Genomic DNA, 23792 nt, shown 5'->3' on the forward strand with positions numbered 1-23792 from the left:
TGACAGAAAGAAGATGTCTTATACTGGCAGAGAGAGACATTCTTCTTCTTCTTCAAGTGTTATCTCCTAGGAGGAGGTTGGCAACCATGTCACGGAACCTTTTTCTTTCTTTTTCTGCTCTGGAACATTTTTGGTAATTCAAGCCAGTCCAGTCCTTAATGTCTTCGAACCACATTCTCCTGGGTCTACCTCTCCCTCTTTTTCCATCCAATTTCCCTTCTAATATTAATTTCTGCATGCCTTCTTGTCTGGTTAGATGTCCAAAATATTTAAGTTTTCGCTCTTTAATTATTTTGATTAACGTTCTTTTCATTTTTGCTTTCTTTAAAACATCTTCGTTTTTCATTTTCTCTTGTCCATGGTATTTTCAACTTTCTTCTGATGGTCCACATTTCGAAAGCTTCTAATTTTTTCTCTGCTTCTTTATTTAGAGTCCAAATTTCATTGTTGTAGAGAAGGCTTGACCAGATATAGCATTTTATTAATCTTTTTCTTGTGTCTATATTAATGTCTCTGGATGTTAGAACAGTTTTCATATCAGTAAAGGCTTTTCTTGCTATCTCTATTCTTTTTATTTCTTTAAGGGAATTTCCTCTATCTGTAAACATTTGTCCCAAATATATAAAAGACTGAACCTGTTCAATTTTCTTTTTGTTAACAGTTATGTTCAGTTTCTTATTTATTGGTTCTTTTGATATAATCATGCACTTTATTTTCTTTAGGTTAATAATTAATCCCATGTCTAAGCTTCTGTTGCAAATTTCTGTGATTAAGTTTTGAAGATCATCTTCAGATTCAGCTATAAGAACTGCGTCATCTGCATACCTGAAGTTGCTGAAGTTCCTACCTCCGACTTTTACACCCTTTGGTTCTGAAATATTTTTAAAAACTTGCTCACTATATATATTGTACAGTAAAGGTGATAAGACACATCCTTGCCTTACTCCTTTTTTGATTTCAAAGTTGCCAGAATATGTATTTTTATATCTTATTGAGGCCATTTGATTCCAGTATATATTTGTAATTATACGTAGATCTTTTCCTTTTAACCCATTATTCTGTAGGATATGTATTAATTTCTTGTGATCTATTGAATCAAATGCGTTGGTGTAATCAATAAAACAAAGATGTATGCTTTTCTGGTTGTCAAGGCTTCTTTCACATAATGTTTACAAATTGAAGATTCCTTCTCTTGTACCTTTGTCTTTTTGAAAACCTGATTGAGTGTCTTCTATTTCTACTGACAAAGTGCCTTTTATTCTTTCTAGGATTATTCTCAGTAGTAATTTTGTAACATGACATGTTAAGGAAGAGGATCTTTGGAGGAATTCCTCCAAAGATCCTCTTCCACACCTAGCACACCCAGGGGTATACAAAATACACTGCACATGTAACATACCATACATAGGGGAAACAGGGCGAACTATCCCAATCAGACAAGACGAACACAAACGACACATTAAATACCTCCACTTCGGTAAAACAGGCCTTTCTGACCATGCACTCCAAACATACCATAGAATTGACTGGAAAAATACCAAGTCCCTACACCGCACCAAAACCTGGTTTGAGAGAAAATTTAAAGAGTCTTGTGAAATGCTCAAACACAACCCAAATCTCAACAAAAATGATGGCCTCACCATTTCAAGAATGTGGAGGACCCATCTACAACCTGTATAACATCCTAAACTAGAATTAGAAAAATTCCCACTACAAGAAGACAACCTGGTGACTTGGTGAAGTGTTTAGAACATTCAATAGCACTGAAAGAAATCATTTTGTAACTATCCAGAATATTAATACATGAGGACTCTAACAGTTTATTGTAGTTGCATTTATCTATTTATATATATATATATATATATATATATATATTTTTTTTTTATATATAATTTTATTTCTTTCTTTATTTATTTTTGTTTTTCTTTCTATCACTAGAGGTCAGGCTAGAAAAAAGATTTATTAACTACGTAGATTTAGTTTACTGGTATAGAAAGAATGAGCATGTAGCTTGGTTCTGTATACAGTTGTATTCTTCCGATGATGACCTCGATATAGAGTCGAAACGTCAAGTTTTATTTTATTTGTAATTAATAAAATAATCTGTTCAACACATGTGTCTTTGAGTCCCTAAATCTACAAATATGAGAAAATTGGAGATGTTAATGTTAGCTCTTTGCTTTATGCAGACAATGTTATATTTCTGAATAAATCGGCTAGAAGTCTGCAAGATTCTCTGACTAAATTGAATAATTGTTGTAATAGTTATGGTCAGTGTTAGATCTTGAATGAAGACCTTCTCATCAAAAGGATCATTCATTCGAGATTTAACAGGAATACAATACTGACCAAGAAATACTTGTACTATTAGCAAAGAAAACAAATTGTAAAAAGAGAATATATTTGAATTACTTTAAAGGAAGTAATAAGGAGGAGAATTTTGTCTAAATAGAAATTTTGTTGTTTAAAGCATTAGTGATTAAAATATACTCTTTGCAAAATGTATGACAAAATGCTAACAAAGGTCACGTGTGAGTTACCTACGATAGTGTAATGCCTGAGGCGAAAGCATTCGTGGAAAGCAAATCGAACTCGCATTCTACGAAAAGAGCGCTCTTCAAGGAGAAGAACTGTGACGTGATAACGTGAGGGCGAATAGGAAGGTGCCATCAGAAATTTCCGTAACCAAAAGAGGGCATGACAAAGGAGAATAAATGCAGGTTCATGCAGGTTTCAGCCCCCCATTTTTTTTCTGTTCCTCGTTTGGAGCTACGATGCTGACCAGTGGAAGGAAGCTCTACGATGACCGACAGTAGGCCTTTCCCCATTACTGATTGACTAGTATTGGACGAGCTGTACTCGAGATGATGGTGTCCACCAATTCAGGCCATCGGTAAAGGTTTTTACCAAGATGAGACAGCGGAATGATCCCTCTGGAAAGCTGTCAGGCTAACGACAGTAACCAGCGAGACATGCAAGCTCTGCCCAGCAGAATGCAGAAAATGGCTATAAGCGACGAGCAACGTGACCTCCACGCGGACAGGACCCACTGAAGCAGAAAGGTATCTAAAGTATCTAAGGAAAAAGGATGAATTAAAGGGACACGGCAACCTCAAGTGGCGGTGGTAAAGTACAGAAATATCTTATTCAATTAACAATTATCATTAGAGGAAAAGTGTGAACGAGAATAGAAGATGGACAATTACTTAGAGAACTTTGAGTGATTTGTTAGTTCCATTGGACTGGTAGTCTGAAGATTTGAGATTTTGTGTGAGACCTAATTAATGTGGAGGACCTATGTTGGCAATTGAAGTTAGGAATTATGAACTTATATTTTATGCTAAGTGTGTATTTATTTATTTAACCTAAGGATATGAGTTGTATGTTTGTTAATTAGAGTGTTCTTTCATTGTTTGTCAATTGATTTAGTAATGATAATGTGATATGCTTTTGATATGTTTAAACCTATTTGTAAACTCATTAGATTCCTAATAAACATGTTTTGCCATGTAAGCCTGAGCATGAGACTAATTTTACCACTCATAAAAGTTTGAACCTATGCATAAAGGGAAGTTAAGGGAATTTTAGTGGAATAAGGCCATGACTGCAAGCTAATCTTTCTACATATGCTTTAAACTTTTAACAAGATTAGGTAGCTCTGGAACTCTAGGAGGTTTCTCTGAGGCAAGAATTCTTCTGTCCTAGAACTCTGACTGGTGCAGTTTAAACAAATTTTGACAGAGTTCGCAAAGGAAACGACCCCAGAGAGATAGATTAGAGATCTCATTCTTAGTTGGCATAAGGGGGAATAATAGAAGTATAGTTTATGAGAAAAATCCATGACGTAACAGTCCGCAATAACAAGAAAAGACAATGAAAATAGGCACAAGCATTGAAAATGTGAACTGCGTTGTAAATGGAGAACCTGTGGAACAAGTAAAACATTTCAGCTACTTAGGCACAATTTTTAGTGAAGATGGTAAATTAAATATGGAAATAGACCACAGAATCAACAAAGCTGGTATGGTAGGAAGTCAATTCATATGGAATAAGAGAGAAATTAGTCAGAACACTAAATTAACTGAATACAAGACAGTGTTCAAACCAGTTTTAACTTATGGATCTGAGAGCTGGGTCTGAAGTAAAACACTTAACCAAAGACTAGAGACCACAGATATGAGAATCCTCAGAAAGATTAGAGTCGTGAACAGATTGCATCAATGGATATCAGATTAAAAATGAGGATATTAGGAAAGAACTTGGCATTGTCAGCATCCAGGAATGCATTAGCAGGGCTGATCTCAGGTGGTATGGTCATTTAAACAGAATGAGTGAGGAAAGATTAGCAAAACAAGTGTTCTCTGCCAGGTTGGCAGGAAAACGACCTAGAGGAAGATCAAGATATAGGTGGATTGATACGGTACAAAGTGATTAGACGATAGAATATAAGATTTGATAAAGTTGGAGTCTTAATAGGTAACAGGCTGATTTGGAGGAAAATTGTAGATAGGAAGTTAGTAATGATGTAAATTTTTCATGTAGTACTATCATATCCTGTACACCCCTTGAGGGTACATGGCAGGAATTTGATAATGATGATGACTTATACATTGCTACATTTTTTCTATATTTTTGAAGAGCATTCTGGCTTATTAATCATGAAATTTTCATAAGTTCTTTTCATGGACAACTTCTTTAACTTCCTGCATCCATCATGAAGTCCTGTTTTTATATTTTTATGGAACAATGTCATCATTTGCTTTCTTGTCTGAGTCAATATGTTCTTTAGATTTTGCAAACTCAGTTTCTTTTATTCTGTTCCTGTTTTTAAACTGCTTCACTTTTTCGTTAATTATTATTGTAAATTTGAGTTTGTCGTTCACATCTGCATTGTTTGATTTTGATTGTTTTCAAAACTATAGTCTACAAATTTTTCTTTTCAGTGAGATACTCATTCCTTGCACAACCAGAAGGTATCATTATTTTTTGTTGTTGTTGTGTGTGTTTTGTCCAGAATAATTTATGCATATTTATGTTGGAAATATGATGCATGGTTTGTGTCCTGAGCACTATCTTTCAGATACTTTGCAATTTCATTGTTTCTACTCTTTTCTTCAAATTTTTCCAAAGCATTTCTATGTCAGGCTTTGATTTTCTATACTGCTATTGTTGTCTCCAACAAGAAACAATTTTTTTAAAAAATTAGAATGAATAATATAAAATTCCTCTGCCTTTTCCCTAATAACCATCTGCAGGACCATACACACAATGTCCAATACCCATTTCAAAATGAGTTCACATTAATATACTTAAAACTGACTCTCATTTAGAAAGTTTTCCTTATGTTTGGTATTGACTATTACTACAGCTGCTTCTTCCTCTCCCTAATTCATAGTGTCTGATTAAATCACCTTATGCATAACATTCAGAAAGATATCATCTGGTGTATTCTCAGAAAACAGCAAAGGCCTTGGATAAATGAATGATGATACAACCAGCATAATCTCAATAGAGAATTAGGTTACATCATATCTTACTGAGGGATCATCATGTTTTAAAGGATGAAGCCAGTGTATCATCAGTTGATGAGAACTGAGCCACAAAGTCCACTTGCTTTTCTGTGTTTCTCATAGGCTATGTAGAGGTCTATTTCCACTTATCTGGTTTTGAACCTAAACTACCAATTATGAAGCTTCAAGTCTTGTTCAAGTATTTATTTATTCTAATATTTTTCGATGTTGTACAGACTAGTGTAGAGACCCATCTGTCTATTATGGGTAGTCTTTGGAGTGTGTGTGGGGGGGTCATCCCTACCAAGCATGTCCCTCGGGTGGCAGTGAGGGAAGCCCAAGAGGGCTGCTCCGAATAAAGAATAAGGAGTCATGGACCAAAGGCGCACTTCAGAATCATGGCAAGATGAAGTGCTATGAACCACTGTAAAGATGCCAGCAAGTAAAAGGCCCAGTCCTGCGTGGCTCTTTGCAATCCCACCAAGGTGAGGGTGAGGAATCTGCAAGAGGAGGTATTAAGAATCTCGCAGAGGCAGATAGACCACCATCTGGAAATTCGAGCCTATTTATTGGTTCTTTCAACACTTGAACTCTGTTTTCTGACTCCCATATTGATTTCCTGTTTCAAGAACTGCATATGTAAAGTTTGATGTCCTTGCTATTTGTGAAACCTGAAGAAGCTCTGAATTAACAGCAAAATGGAACAATGGGCAACCAAATCTTCCTGGAACTTCAGATAATGCTACAAGTGTTGGAGGAGTTGGCTTTATCACAAACGAAAAGCTAACTAAAAATATTATTTCTTGCACAATCCATTCTGAACAACTAAGAATGCTCAACTTAAAAATAGGAGAATCAGTAACAATAAAAATAATAGTAGTCTATGCACCTACTTCAACAGCTGACAAAGAAGAAATAGAAAACTTCTATGAACACCTACAAGATTGAAATCCCCACACACTATAGTGTGTGGGGATTTCAATGCAAAGATCAGTAAAGGATCTATTGAAGAAAAATACATTGAACCATGGGGGAAATGGGAAAGAAATGAACGAGGTGAACTCTTAGCAGAATCTGTTGAAGCATTATTGAAGGCAAAACTTGATATGTATGGATAAGGAAGTAATTTTTCCTCTTTATAAGGCTTTGATAAGACCACACCTGGATTACTGTGTGTAGATTTGGTCTCCTGGGTTTCAAGGGGGATAAAGAAGCTGTGGAAAGGGTGCAAAGAAGAGTTACTAAGATTATTTCCGGATTATGGGATTTAGATTATGAGGACGGATTGCGAGTATGTGGATTGCAGACTCTGGTTAACAGGAGAAAGAGGAGTGATATGATAAAGGTCTATAAACTTTTGAATGGATGTTATAGCATGTTAAATGATGAAATTTTTCATTATATAGAAGGCAGGGAGAGAACACAAGGGCATCCATGGAAGTTAAGGTTGTTCTCAGTCAAGAAAGGGTAAGAGCTAGGTTTTTCTCCCAGAAAGCAGTGAGTGAGTGGAATAATTTTCCCTTAGGGATAGTGAGTGCATCTAGCGTAAATGAATTTAAGGGAAGGTATGATAGCTGGGTTGGGTAATTTACAGCCTCCCTCGATGAGTCCTTGACTCCCTAGAGGTCTCGGATAATAATAATTACGAATAGTTTTCTTTAAAAAGAGATTTGGAAAAAGATAGACTTGGCAATATCCAAATGGAGAGACAAGAAATTAAATTGCTTTCATCCTGACAAATTGCAAAAAAATAGTAAAAAAAGTTGAAGTCTTTGGAAAAACCAAGTGTGATATTCATTCAGACCACTGTCCGACCATAAAAAATGCTCAAAACAGATAAATTCAGAATTTAGAAAAATTGTGGAAGAAATTAACTGGAAATTAAAAAATGACAATGATAAATATTTAAGAAATTTTAATAATCATTTATTGAATTGCAACGAATGAGCCTCCTAAGACCGAGGAACACCTATCAGCGAGAATGAAAATTGAAAGAATATAGGAAAAGATCATTTAGAATATAAAATTATCTGTAAATAACTGAGGCAGAATATCAAAGATAATTATAATATATATAGAATGACAAAACTGGAAGAAGCAGCCAGGGTCTGCAGTTGCCTATAAAAAGTAGAAAAAGAAATAAGTCTAAAGCAACCACTACCATCAGTTTTCATAGACAATCAAGGAAACAGGCACACAAACAGATGTGAAATGGAAAAAATAATAAAATCGTTTTATGAGAACCTTTACTCATCTAAACAAGTAGTCACAGCTCCAGTACTAGATGAAAATTTGGAAATACCATCTGTCCTACCTGAAGAAGTAAAAATGGCTATCCACCATATGAAAACTGACTGATCACCAAGAATTGAAGGTATAAAATCTGATGAATTAAAAATGGGTGGACAGGTACTTTTTAAAGCTCTAGCAGATTTACTCGATATATACAATTAAGGAAAGTACCTACTCAATGGAAAACATCAAAGACCATAATTCTTCATAAAAAAAAAGGTAATAAAGAAGACATCGGTAATTACAGACCCATCTGTCTATTATCAAAGTCATCCTAACATAATACAAACCTCCAACGAAAATAGCTGCAAAGAAGGCCAGTTTCAGAAAAGGCTTTCAATAATAGAACACATTCAAACTATTACTCAACTAACAGAAAGATGCAGAGAATACCAGATGCCACTTTTTTCTTTTTACAGATTTTAAAAAGGCATTTGACACTGTTGAACATAATGCAGTATTCCAAGCTTTAATAGAACAAGGAGAAGAAATAGCATACATCCAGCTCATAAAAGATATTTACGAAGATGGCATAACAAATATAATATCACTCTTTTTCAATTACCCAATTAAAATTAACTTAAGCAGAGGAGTACGTCAGGGTGATGTCTTATTACCTAATCTCTTCACATTCACTCTGGACAGCATCATTCAAAAAACTGACATGAAAGGTGGAATAAATATTGATGGTGAAATGATAAATATTCTATTATTCACTGACAATGTGGTATTAATATCTCACTTCCCAGAAATCTTAGAATCAGTGCTAAATGACATAAGCCAAAACTGCCAAATAATTGGATTGGAAATACATCTAGACAAAACAAGATGGGTAAAAACGAATACTGCAAACATTATACGATCACCTTAGAATCCTACACCATCGAAAAAAAGTTGAAGATTACATCTACTTTGGACAATCCATAAAAATGAATAACGACATATCAAATGAAACAGCAAGGAGAAAGAGAGCTGCTTGGATGGCCTTCAAAAAAATAAAATCAACAATTCCTAACCAAAACATAGATATAGAAATAAGAGGCCCATCTTTTCAATAGTCACATCCTACCAGCATTAACTTATGGCAGTGAAACATGGAACAACTTTAAAAGAAGAAGAAAGCTTAATAACAACTCAATGTGCAATAGAAAGAAGTCTGGACTCAAAGATGTAATAAAAGCAACTGACAACAGCAAAAGTCAATGGGCAGGACATCTCACCAGATGGAAAGTCAGAGTAACAAATTGGTATCTCTCAGATACCAAAAGGAAACCTGGAAGACTGGTCTTAAGGTAGGAAGACCCAATGATCAAGAAAGTTGAAAGAAAATGGAGAAGAAAAGCTCAAGATAGGAATACCTGGACTCTTTACGACTTGCTGTCATGGAGAAATCCTGACTGAAATCACAGGTCCACTAAGGTAATGATATATATACATATATATACATATATAGCAATTTGTAGTATTAACTCGGTACTGGGATATGTTCATATTTATATATACTGACTATAACCGAGACTAGAACAACAATTAAATTTATTCAAAACGCAACATATTTCATCGGATTGTCCGACTTCTTCAGGCATGGGAACATAGAAAGCAAGTAAACACTATAAGAAACATCGTATCACTATAAAACGACTATTATAAAATCAGTTAGCTTTGAACTGTAGCTACAGTCCGTGTTGAAGTTCTATTGTTAAGTAGCTGCGTGCGTCTGATTTCACGTGTGTGCCAATATCGGATAGCAAAGCTGAAAGAGTCCGATAGATTATAGCTGAGGTTATTATTTATGTGATGAGGGTCCATAACAATTTCTTTAGACTCGACTATGCGTCGCTCCACCTCATCACAGTTTATCTCATGTTGACGGCCTTCATCATTTGTTTACTGAAAACAGTAAATGGCTTGACAGGGCACTTGCTCTAGTTCTTTTGTAGGCAATGTCTCTCTGATGTTCTTCTAGATGTAGGAGGATGAATTTTTCAGTTTGGCCATAGTATTGCTTCCTGGAGTCACACGTGATTTTGTACACTCCTGGGAATTGTAGATGGTTGTGAGCTTGTTTGTATTTGCTTAAAATTGATCTTAGGTTAGGAAGAGTAGAGAAACAGTTTTTATGTTGAACTTTCTTAAAATTCTTCTTAGTTTTGTGGAGAGCGAGCTGATATATGGTAAGGAGATATAACCTTTTGGATTGTCTTGTGTTTCCGAGTTGTTTTAATTGCGGTGGTATAGATGCTTATAATAGTTTTCAACGAGTAGCCATTACTTGTGAAGGTTCTTTGTAGATGTTGTAGTTCATTTTTTAGATCTTCATCATCTGACAGTATAGATCTAGCACGATGTGGTAGGGTTGAGATGATATCCACTTTCTGTGCAGGATAGTGATGCGAGGACGTATGCAGGTATCGATCTGTGTGTGTAGATTTTCTAAAGACTGGTATTTTAATAGAATCAGATGACTTAATAAGTCTTACGTCCAGGAAGGGAAGAGATCCATTTTCTTCAACCTCCATTGTTAATTTGATATTCTTGGTGGAAGTTGTTTAAATGATTTAAAAAAGACTGAAGGTTATCAGTGCCATGGTCCCAGATAAGAAATATGTCATCTACAAATCTTAGCCAAATTTTTGGTTTAAGAGTAGCTGAGGAGATTGCCTTTTGTTCGAAATCTTCAAAAGAGATGTTAGCTAATATAGGAGACAGGGCTTCCCATTGCCAATCCTTTATTTTGTTTATAGATTTTCTTCTCATATTGAAAGTAGCCGGAGCGAATGCAATGTGATAGCACGGAAAACATCTTTTTTGAAATTTTGTTCTTTAAAATATCGAGAACCTCTTGAATTGGTACGTTTGTAAAGAGAGCCACCACGTCAAAGCTCACCATGATATCTGAAGGCTGGAGTTTGAAATTTTTGATTTTCGAGACGAAATCTGTTGAGTTTTTGATATATGAAGAAGAATTTCCTGTAAAATCTTTTAAAGATGAAGCCAGAAACTTAGATAAGCTGTAGGTAGGCGAGTCAATACTATCTACTATTGGTCTCAGTGGGTAGTTTTCCTTGTGTATCTTTGGGAGACCATATAACCTTGGGATGAGTGGATGTAAAGAGCAAGCGGCAAGGCGTATGTTTCTTGGAAGTTCTGTGGCTATTTGTAAGAGGTTGTTTTTCTATGATAATATAATATATTATCATAGAAAGAAAGAAAAGAAAAAAAATAAAAGAAAGAACATAGAAAGCAACCAATATAATATATTGATTGCTTTCTATGTTCCCATGCCTGAAGAAGTCAGACAATCCGATGAAACATGTTGCGTTTGGAATAAATTTAATTGTTATTCTAGTCTCGGTTATAGTCACTGTGTGTGTGTGTGTGTGTGTATATATATATATATATATATATATATATATACAGTAAAACCCCTTTTTAACACTTTTCAGGGGTCTGATGAAAAAAAGTGCAAATAGCAGGAAATGTAAAAAAACATAAAAAAAAAAGGCTAAAATATGACTTACTGCTAGTATGTGAGTCTACACACTAGATTACAAAATTTAATAACTGAAAATAAACGAATTTACAATGCACTTACATTTATCTATTTAAAAAAATTTTTAATTGTTGATTGTTTTTGCTTTTCGTTTTTTTTTCTTTTTTTTGACTTAGTGCCAGATTGCTTTGCATCGAGTTCAATGCTTGACCTGTTTTTTTACTATCGTGTTCAAAGTGGACATGGAGAGTCCTGGATCTTGTACTAAATGCACACATATTCCGGCATGCCAATTTACACATCGCAGAATTGCCATCTTTTCTTCTATCGAAATACATTTTCTGTCTTTTTTTCCCTCCATGTTAGTACACCGCAACTTGAAAGCAACTTTCACACGCTACATTACATTGCAGAAATTCTGCAATATCAATTCATACTGTGATTGAAAAATCATGGTATCGCTCATCACTACAGTACTGCTGCATGCGCGCAAGTCGCCATGATGGCGGAAACGAAACTACAGCCGAAAGCAACGCCACCTGAGAACAGAAATGCGCAGATTTCCATTGAAATGTATTTGAAAATCGGTATTGCTACCAAGAAAAAAAAACGCAAATCATGGGAAATAACGTCCACATCGAGTTGTTAATGGCGGGAAAACAATACATCATGAGAATAGGCCTTAAGATGGGACCAACAGAAAATGACGTAAATGGCAGGAAAACGAAAATTGCGGGAACGTAAAAACAAGGTTTTACTGTATATATACATATATATTTTTTAATAGTTTAGCCATTTCATTTTTTTTATTTAAACAGAATACAAAGAATATAACCAAAATATAATATTTATAAAACTAAGTCATTTTTTTTTACTGAAATACTCAAATTAACAAATAATGATAAGTAAATTAAGTAAACAAATAATGACAAGATAAGCATTATATCAAGAAATACTTAGTCTTTATTTGAGTTGTGAGTCAGCAGTTAGAATTGAAGGAAGTACTGGAAGATGGTTTAATGTTAAATCTGGTGTGAGACAAGGATGTACATTATCCCCTCTGTTATTCATTATCTATATGGATCACATTATGAAGGAATGTGGTATTAAACCTGATATCAAAATTGGAGATGTTAATGTCAGCTCTTTGCTTTATGCGGATGATGTTATACTTCTAAATAAATCCGCTACAAGTCTGCAAGATTTTTTGACTAAATTGAATAGCTGTTGTAATAGATATGGTATGAAGGTCAGCAATAAAAAGACAAAGACAATGAAAATAGGCAGAATCACTGAAAATGTCAACTGTGTTGTGAATGGAGAACCTGTGGAACAAGTAAAACATTTCAGCTACTTAGGCACAATTTTTACTGAAGATGATAAACTAAATATAGAAATAGACAACAGAATCAGCAAAGCTGGTATCGTGGGAAGTCAATTGAATAAATTCATATGGAATAAGAAAGAAATTAGTCGGAACACTAAATTAGCTGTATACAAGACTGTGTTCAAACCAATTTTAACTTATGGATCTGAGAGCTGGGTCAGAAGTAAAACACTTGACCAAAGACTAGAGACCACAGATATGAGAGTCCTGAGAAAGATTAGAGGCGTGAACAGATGGCATCAATGGCAATATCATATTAAAAATGAGGATATTAGGAAAGAACTTGACATTGTCAGCATCCAGGAATGCGTTAGCAGAGCCAATCTCAGATGGTATGGTCACTTAAATAGAATGGGAGAGGAAAGATTAGCAAAACAAGTGTTCTCTGCCACGTTGGCAGGAAAACGACCCAGAGGAAGACCAAGATATAGGTGGATTGATACGGTACAAAGTGCCTTAGACGATAGAAATATAAGATCTGATAATGTTGGAGTCTTGACAAGTAACAGGCTGATTTGGAGGAAAATTGTAGATAGGAAGTTAGTAATGAAGTAATTTTTTCATGTAGTACTGTCATATCCTGTACACCCCTTGAGGGTACATGGCAGGAATTTGATGATGATGATGATAAGTAAATTAATGCTGAGGAGATTTTCATATGGCAGAATGAGGGAAAGGAACAAGGACAAGGGGCCATCCCTGCAAGTTGCAAAAGGAAGTAGTGAGTAAAAGGATAAGAAGTAAGTTTTTTGCATGGAGAGTAGTAGATGTCTGGAACACATTGCATGAGAGGGTGGTGAATTTGCAGACTGTCGATGATTTTAAGGAGTGGTATGATAGACTTTGTGTTCATGTTAAGGCTTAAGTACTGGGCAGACATATGTTTAAAATATTAAAAAAATAAGTATGAGTATAGACTGAAACCATGAAAATTAGAGTCTGGTAGATAGCACATAAAGGGAGGAGGGAAAATGACGGATATTTAAACAGATGAAAGGTATTTATTGCAATCGACAGTGGAGCGATTTTTCATGTGATAGAACAAGGATAAAAAAAACAAAGACAGTGCCATCCCTGGAAGTAGAGGTAAGAGGGTAAGAAGCAAGTTTTTTTACATGGTAGGAGAACAGAATTGACTAAGAGGAAATAATGATGTATTCCTATCAACATGATAGCACTATATGATTATTTAGCTTCTATTAACAATGAAGCTCAAGGCAGTGAAGTATATGATATCAAATAAGCAGTTAGGCAAATGTCTTTTACCAACATGTATGCAGTGAGCCATCTTGTTATTAGAAATTTATATAAGTAAATTACCACAATTCAACATATTCCAATCATAAATGCTGTATTTTTGAGCAAGGATAGGCAGAATAGAAGAGGATACATGATGCTAATGATATTAGGATGACTTAAATCCAGCTAGATATGAGACCTATTACTGCAATACTGGTAACAGTTTTTCATATGGCAGAGATTGGAAGCCATCTAGTGTGAGGTGGGCAAGATTAAATACATAGTGGGATGTTATTAGAGACTTAGCAGATTGGTTGCTAGTGATGAAGAAATGCATCACCAAATAAAAACAATGGGTGTGAAAAGAGTAATCAAATTGGGGGAATTTAATTATCATTGAATAGCAGTAAAATCTCACGAGAAGAATAAAAATGAATTTATTGAGCTGTTGCAAAACAACTTCATCAAGGAGCATGTGAAAGAAAGAACTCGAGATCAAACACTGTTAGATTTGATTATAGTGTCAGAGGGAGTTTCAGTTCAAGGGGTAACTATTCTGCCTCAGATTGGTGACAGTAATCATGTGGAACTCACTTGGGAAATGGCTAAGTTTAGGAATGCTCCAATCAGAAAAGTTTACATGCTGACCTACAAATCAGGAAATTATGACCACCTGAGGATTATGCTGGATTCTGCACTTCAACTGTAAGATGGGAAGAATGTCAACAGTGCATGGAAAGCATTCAAAAAATACCTAAATGATGCAATATTAGAATGTGTTCCTCAAGTTTAAAGAATAAATATGGCAGGAGTGAAATGGATGTGTAAGCTTATTAAGCAACGATTCTTATTAAAAGGATGATGTGAAAAGAATACCGTGTGTATAAGAACGATGTCAGTTATGATAATTATAAGGAGCAGTCCAGAAGAGTCCTAATTGTTATATGGAAAGCTAAGCCTGAGTAGGAAAAGAAACTGGCTCTGCAAGCTAAAGACAACAGCAAAGAATTTGATCATACTGCTGCAAGTAAAAGGATTGAAAATGACAAAATAGCTCTACTGAATGTAGATGGTATGGGGAAGACAGATGCAGAAGAGATGGTTAAATTGAGTGTGCAGTTTGCTAAAAGCTATCAACTTAGTTTATGCAACATTAAGTTCACAGCTACCTCTTCACTGGATGAAGAAACTCAGGTGTATGATGAGGAGGTACTAGCGCTGTTGCACAAACTGAATAAGAATTTGTCAATAGGGACTGATGGGATATCAGCAGGGATGCTAAAAAGTGTTCAGCTGAACTGGCTATTCCTTTGGTTTGATTAACAATTCACAACATTAAAGAATCCACAGAAGTGGAAACAACATATGGTCATAACATTGCACAGTGGTGGTGGTGCAAAGACTGACCTATCCAACTGATCAGTATCCCTGGACTGGTGGTGAAGATTTTGGACTTGCATTCAGAAATGGATTGATAGGGAATCTCTATTTTGCAATGAACAGCATAGGTTTACTAAGGGAAGGTCACGTTTGAGCAATCTGCTCACATTCTATAACATTACCACTAAGATAGACAAAGTATACACTATGATACTTTTGGATTTTAGTAAGGTTTCTGACAGAATATTGTATAGGAGACTTGCATAAATTGGAGAATATGGGATTGGATTATAAAATATTAACCTGGATAAAAGGATAGCTGAATGACATATATCAAAACATGGTATAAGAATCTGCAAGATTTAAGGTAACCATTGGTGTATCACAAGGACCAGTTCTTAGTCCATTCCCAATGTCGTCAATCTGAAAATTAACGCCATTGGGAAGGATTTGACAAGCAACATGACCGAAGTTTGCTGATGATGCATAGATAATCAGGAATGTGGCTAATATGTAGTACTTGTAGAATGATTTCAATAGGCTGGAACTGTGGGCGTGTGAATGGTGATCAGTTCAATGTTAGTAAATGCAAAATGCAAAGTCGTGCACTTCTGTGTGATTAGATATCCAATGTCATATCATATTGGCGGGATTATGCTAAAAGAAACTGCTCAGAATAGGGATCTTGGAGTTTTAGAAGATAGGAAGTTGCAGTTCAAGGGCCATATAGCAAAGACTGCAGATACAACTCAGAGGATAATTGCAATGCTGAAATGAACTTTTATGTAATGATAAAGAAGTAATTTTACCTCTTTACAAGGCCTCGATAAGACCTCACTTGGACTATTGTGCATAGGTCTGGTAGCCTGGTTTCTGTGGTGATCCTGATATAGTGGAGAGAGAGAGAGAGAGTGCAAAGGAAGTTAAAATGATATCAGGATTGTGAAAAACACGGTTTATGAAAACAGACTGAGAATTTGTAGACTGCACACGGCAGCATACAAAAGAAGAGGGGTGACATGATTGAGAATTACAAACTTATGAAAGGGTTGTACAGGATTACAGTTGATGGAATTTTTCATTTTATGAAGAATGGCAAAAGGACATGAGGATATCCTTGAAAGTCGAAAATGCCATCAAGAAGGGGATGAGAGCAAGATTGTTCTCTCAAAGAATGGTGAGCGATTGGAATGGATTGCCACTGGATGTTGAGTGTGCAAGAAGTGTGAATAAATTCAAGAATGAGGATGCGAGGTGGTGTAGGTAGTGTGTGGCCTCCAATGATGAGTCTCTAATTCCCTGGAGGTTTCTCTTAATAATAATCATTCCAAACTTATTTTTATCCCATAAACTTAATGCACTTAATATGAAAGTAAAAAAAACAACAACTGTATATTGATTTTTTTTAAGCAATGCTAATTTATTTATTTATTTAGCATGTGACATATTGCACACACACAAAGCATCAAATTTATGACAAACAATCAAAAATTACAAGTTAACAACCAGATTACAAATAAAATTAATTAATTCTTTGTTTGCAAACAAGAAGTCACTAAAATTTCCTTTATAGGCTCTTAAAGTGAAGTCTTGTATAAGATGCCACTGATTGCTTTTCAGCTCCACAATCGCAGTTTGAGGGAACTGCATTGTTCCATTTATGAAAAGCGTCGGCACATCTACCATATCCTGTTCTGATTCTATTGAGAGATGACCAAATTCTAGGTGGTAATTCAAAACCAATCGGGGGGGGGGGGTCCGTGATAAATGGCATAGTGTGGTAATCTGTTAGTGATTCTTCAAACCACCTTGCTGACCAGGCATTATTCATGCAGGAGATGCTTACCAGAAGCACCTCTGTGGTTTCAGTGAAGGATTTCTAGAATAAAGTCTGTTGATATTAAGGTCTTCAAGGTTAGAGTGGATAGGGAGCTGTTGATTGGACATGATCTTCTTGTATTCTTGAAGAAGTGCTTTTCATCTGCTTAGGTTTGGTGGTGAGATATAGCTCAGAATTGGGAGCCAATAAATAGGAATTGATTTAATTGTACACAAGATTAGGTGCATGGTGTTATTCAGTTATGCATCTACGAGTTTCACAGGGGCACTATTCATCCAAACTGGGCGCAGTATTCAGTGCACCAATTATCAATATTTATAAATATTGATTTTCAGATTTCAGATTTATTTAGATGTTATACTTCTAAATAAATCTGCTACAAGTCTGCAAGATTCTCTAACTAAATTGAATAGCTGTTGTAATAGATATGGTATGAAGGTCAGCAATAAAAAGACAACATCATCATCATCATCAAATTCCTGCCATGTACCCTCAAGGGTGTACAGGATATGACAGTACTACATGAAAAAATTACATCATTACTAACTTCCTATCTACAATTTTCCTCCAAATCAGTCTGTTACTTGTCAAGACACCAACATTATCAGATCTTATATTTCTATCGTCTAAGGCACTTTGTACCGTATCAATCCACCTATATCTTGGTCTTCCTCTGGGTCTTTTTCCTGCCAACCTGGCAGAGAGCACTTGTTTTGCTAATCTTTCCTCTCCCATTCTATTTAAGTGACCATACCACCTGAGATTAGCTCTGCTAACGCATTCCTGGATGCTTACAATGTCAAGTTCTTTCCTAATATCCTCATTTTTAATATGATATTGCCATTGATGCCATCTGTTCACACCTCTAATCTTTCTCAGGACTCTCATATCTGTGGTCTCTAGTCTTTGGTCAATCAGCAATGTATGGTGACTTCCCACCATACTTTGCTGATTCTGTTGTCTATTTCTATATTTAATTTACCATCTTGATGGTAAATTAATAATGAAGATTGAACTCATAATGAAGATTGCAACATGGAATGTGAGAAGCATTGCACACAAAGAAGAAGAACTTGATAAACAACTAAACCAAGCTAACATAAAGATATGTATAGTAACAGAAACAAAGAAAAAACAAAAAGGTACAAAAGAAACAAACTATATACAAATCTACAGTGGGGTAAAAAAAAGAAGAAAGAGCAAAAGCAGGTATAATGATTATGGTACATAAATCCCTAAAGAACAATATTGTATATTACAACTATTTGAATGAAAGACTAATAGAAATTAGACTCAAGACATTAAGAGGCCACATAACAATAATTGGTGCATATATACACCAGAAGAGGGAAAAGAAGAAGACAGTAATATATTTTATAAAGAATTACAGAATGCCATAGATAAAACAAATAAAACTGACTATTTACTGCTAGCAGGAGATTTAAATGCCAGAATAGGAAACAAAAAAATACAAAACAAACATAGGTAAATTTGGCGAAGGTACATGTAATCAAAATGGTCGCAGATTGCGCGATTTTGTCATTTATAATAATATGAGAATAATGAATTCAACATTTAAACACAAGGAAATACATAAATATACTTGGTCAGCCAGAGGATACAAATCAGTAAATGACTACGTTATCACAAATTTTAAATTAGCGGAGTTAATTTTAGACATAAAAGCATATCGAGACTTTGAATTAAACTCTGATCATTATATGGTATCAGCAAAAATTCATTTTAAACCAAAGTGGCTAAAAACACATAGAATTGAAAATTCTTACCAGCCAAACTACAAAATTTCTTCATTACAGGATCCTCAAGTTAGACTACAATATCAAAAATGCACAAACTTAAAAACAGAAATCACACATGAATCAAGTGACATAGAAGATGAATGGGAAAATTTGAAACAAATTCTCACAAAAGCAGCAACAGAAACCTTAGGAATAAAGAACAAATGGATTAGAAAAAGAGGACTACGAGACTGGAACAAAGAAATAGAAAATATAATAAAAGTGTGGAGGAGTCTCATAACAAACAGTGACCCCACTTAAGTGGGAGAAGCTGCAGAAGAAGAAGAAGAAGAAGATAATAAAAACCAAAAAGGACAGTTACCAGAAATGGCTAAATTCCAAAACAATAGAAGCAGAAATAGAGTATGAAAGAAATAGTGCAATTGCAAAACGAGAAGTAAGGAAAAAACATAGAGAAAGATGGAACAATTTCGTAACAGAACTAGAAAAGGATTTATTTAAGCCACAACCCAAAACCTATAAAGTAATAAAATACATGAATAAAGAAATAAAAGAAAAGATAAAAATACAAACAATAGATTTAGAAAAATGGGTAACCTATTTCCAAAATCTCTGGACAGATGAGAACAATGAATTAAAATTTTATAAGACAAAGAATGACCTAATAGAAAATATCACAATGTTAGAACTGAAAAATATAATAAAGAAGATGAAAAATAGGAAAACGCCAGGAGAAGACAATATAAATATAGAACTATACAAAAATGCAGGTGAAAAATTTAATGAAAGACTTTTGAAATTTTTTAATATGATTTGGATGTCTGGAAAAACCCCTAACTCTTGGAAAAAAGCATTGGTCATCCCAATCTATAAAAAAGGAAATAAAGACAATTGCAATAATTATAGGGGAATTAGCCTGCTGAATACAGGATATAAAATATATGCAGGAATATTAAAAGAGAAACTAAGCAGCATTGTAGAAAACAAATTACTAGAAGAAGAAATATTAACAATCTGGAAACAGCATAACCCATTTGGTATACAAATGACCCCGCAAATGAAGATAGATACACTACTATTTGCAGATGATCAAATAGTATTAGCTACATCAGAAGATGACTTACAAAGATCATTAAAATCATTAAATGATATCTCAAAGCAATATAATATGACAATATATCCAAAGAAAAAACAAAAATAATGGCATTCAAAGGAGAAAACCCAATAAGAAGTAAAACAGTGATAGATAATAAAATACTAGAACAAGTAAACACTTTCAGATACTTGGGGTGTGATCTATCATACGAAGAAGAAGAAAAAGACATAGACACTAAAATATCAAACTTTGTCAAAGTAAATGGCATAATAAATAGTATATTTAAGCCATCCTTGGTACAAAAACACACTAGAATCAGACTATATAATGTCTTGTCAAAACCAACTCTACTAAACGGAAGCGAAACATAGACCATGAAAAGGAAAGATGAAAAACGAATTCAAACAGCAGAAATGAAGTTCCTCAGAAAAACAGCTGGATATACCAAGTGGGACCACAAAACAAATGAAGAAATCTTACAATCCCTAAAAATCAAACCAATTAATTACTACATAAGACAGTATAAACAAAAATGGCTAGAACATTTAAATCGAATGGACAACAGCAGACTACCAAAAATATTATACAGATACAAAATAAGTGGAAAAAGAAGAATTGGAAGACCAAGAAAGAGATGGCATGAGACCAGAACAGGCCACATGGCCTATATTCCATGATAGGAAGAAGAAGAAAGAAGAATTTACCATCTTCAGTAAAAATCGTGCCTAAGTAGCTGAAATGTTCTCCTTGTTCCACAGGGTCTCCGTTCACAACACAATTGACATTTTCAACAATTCTACCTATTTTCATTTTCTTTGTCTTTTTATTGCTGACATTCATACCATATCTATTACAACAATTATTCAATTTAGTCAGAGAATCTTGCAGACTTGTAGCGGATTTATTTAGAAGTATAACATCGTCCGCATAAAGCAAAGAGCTGACATTAACATCTCCAATTCTGATATCATGTTTAATACCACTTTCCTTCATAATGTGATCCACATAGATAATGAATAACAGAGGGGATAATGTACATCCTTGTCTCACACCAGATTTAACATTAAACCATCTTCCTGTACTTCCTTCAATTTTAATTGCTGACTTACAACTCAAATAAAGACTAAGTATTGCTTGATATAATGCCCCATTAACACCATATAACTGCAGCGTATTGAATAGCTTCTCTCTTGGCACCTTGTCATTTGCTTTTTCCAAATCGACAAAACTTAAATACAGATCTTTGTTATATTTCCATGCTTTCTCGACTATTTGTCGTAAAGTGAAGATCTGATACTGACAGCCTCTATTTGGCCTGAATCCAGCTTGTTATTCACCAAGCTTTTCTTCCACAATTCTTCTCAACCGTTTCTCAAGTATACTTGCCAGGAACACTCAGTAGGGAAATACCTCTGTAATTCTCACATTCAGTTTTATTTCCCTTTTTATATATGGGTACTATGAGAGCTCTACTCCAATCATCGGAAATTCGTCCCTCTGTCCAGGCTTTCTGAACAATGCAGTGCAGCCACCGTAAGACTTTTATACCACCTTACTTCAGCATTTCTGGTCGAATATCATCTACTCCTGCTGCCTTTCCACATTTCAAGCCTTTGATGGCTTTTTCTACTTCAAGTATGGATATGTATTCCTGACTGCATGCCTGGTCAGTGTTTTTTATCACTCTTTGCTTTATGCGGACAATGTTATACTTCTAATGAAAATAGGCAGAATCATTGAAAATGTCAACTGTGTTGTGAACAGAGAACCTGTGGAACAAGTAAAACATTTCAGCTACTTAGGCATGATTTTTAGTGAAGATGGTAAATTAAATATGGAAATAGAAAACAGAATCAACAAAGCTGGTATGGTAGGAAGTCAATTGAATAAATTCATATGGAATAAGAGAGAAATTAGTCAGAACACTAAATTAGCTGTATACAAGACAGTGTTCAAACCAGTTTTAACTTATGGATCTGAGAGCTGGGTTAGAAGTAAAACACTTGACCAAAGACTAGAGACCGCAGATATGAGAGTCCTGAGAAAGATTATAGGCGTGAACAGATGGCATCAATGGCAATACCATATTAAAAACGAGGATGTTAGGAAAGAACTTGACATTGTCAACATCCAGGAATGCATCAGCAGAGCTAATCTCAGGTGGTATGGTCACTTAAACAGAATGGGCGAAGAAAGATTAGCAAAACAAGTGTTCTCTGCCAGGTTGGCAGTAAAACGACCCAGAGGAAGACCAAGATATAGGTGGATTGATAAGGTACAAAGTGCCTTAGACGATAGAAATATAAGATCTGATAATGTTGAAGCCTTGACAAGTAACAGACTGATTTGGAGGAAAATTGTGGATAGGAAGTTAGCAATGATGTAATTTTTTTCATGTAGTACTATCATATCCTGTACACCCCTTGAGGGTACATGGCAAGAATTTGATGATAATGATGATGATAAATATTGATAATTATTCAAATCTGGCAAATTAATTCCATATTGTTGGACACTTTGTCCAAGTGTTCTGGTCCTATGGTCCTTGTGTGTGTGTGTGTGGGGGGGGGACCTAGGGCTTGACTCATTCATTTAATCCTTGTAATGTGTACTGGCCAGGAAATCTTGCAGAATGTTTGGCCATCAGATTTCACTAGTGTTCATTCAGTGTTATCCAGGGTGAGCAATGCTAAAATTGATTCAATTAGAGAATGAACATTACTGTCAACAGCATAACTTTTTTTAAAAATTTTTTATTTGAATTCCACCCATGAAAGGTTGTAAATCTATACTACTTTATTATAAGCACCACAGAATTACCATAGAGAATTATTTACTGGATGATGTTCTTATACCAGGTGACGAAATGCATCTTTTTTTTTTTTTATGTTGCTCCTACCTATGAAATGTTATTTGCAAACCTATAGTACATTTTGTACTGTGGGTGGACCAAAGATAACAGTATTGGGAAACTCTCCGTAGCCCACAATCTCCATATCATCTTTAGCATTCTCCTTTGCACTCTCTCTCTCCACTGTATCAGAATCACCACAGAAACCAGGGGACGAGACCTGCAAACAATAGTAAGTGATATTTTATCAGGGCCTTATAAAGAAGGAAAATTACTTCCTTATCTTTACATGTCAAAGTTCATTTCAGAATTGCAATTATCCTCTGAGTTGTATTTGCAATCTTTGCTTTATGATCCTTGAATTTCAACTTCCTTATTTACTAAAAATCCAAGCTTCCTAGCCTGATCAGCTTCTTCTAGCATAACCGCACCAATATAATACGACATTAGAAATCTTACACCAAAATCCACGACAATTTTTTTCTTACAATCTCTTGCTTAATAAGATTACACATCCATTTTACTCTTACCCTATTTATTCTTTGAAATTTACTGAGGCATTCCAATATTACATCATTTAAGTGTATGTGCGGTTAGCCTAGTGGCTTTGCGCTTCGCAAGCATATGCCTGGGGAAGGGGTGTCCTGGGTTCGATTCCCGTCGCCGATGTGAGGAGCTTCAGGATCTTCCTCAGCCATAGCCAAGTTAGTCGGTCTTGGGCGTGGACAGCAGGGTGCCCCCCCATGAGGGGACTCAACTTGCCCTAATAGGGAAGGGAAAGAAAAGGGAGGAAACTCCATATGAATAAATCATTTAAGTATTTTTTAAATGCTTCCCATGCATTATCATTATTTTATCTATCCAATAACTGATACCATGGTGCAGAATCCAGAATACTCCTCAGCTGGTCATAATTATTTGCTTTGTAATCCAGCATGTATAAT

At 35.1% G+C, this 23792-nt stretch overlaps 1 protein-coding gene across 3 annotated transcripts in view; it reads right to left on the bottom strand.

The window, feature by feature from the left end:
* g (adaptor-related protein complex 3, delta 1 subunit-like garnet) overlaps positions 1–23792 on the bottom strand; it is a 563264-nt gene that overhangs the window by 116568 nt on the left and 422904 nt on the right. The window lies entirely within an intron of this gene.

The sequence above is a fragment of the Typopeltis vanoorti genome, chromosome 20 (genome assembly GCF_054136105.1).
Source record: "Typopeltis vanoorti isolate ZY-2024b chromosome 20, IOZ_Tvanoo_1.0, whole genome shotgun sequence".
Classification (NCBI taxonomy): domain Eukaryota; kingdom Metazoa; phylum Arthropoda; class Arachnida; order Uropygi; family Thelyphonidae; genus Typopeltis; species Typopeltis vanoorti.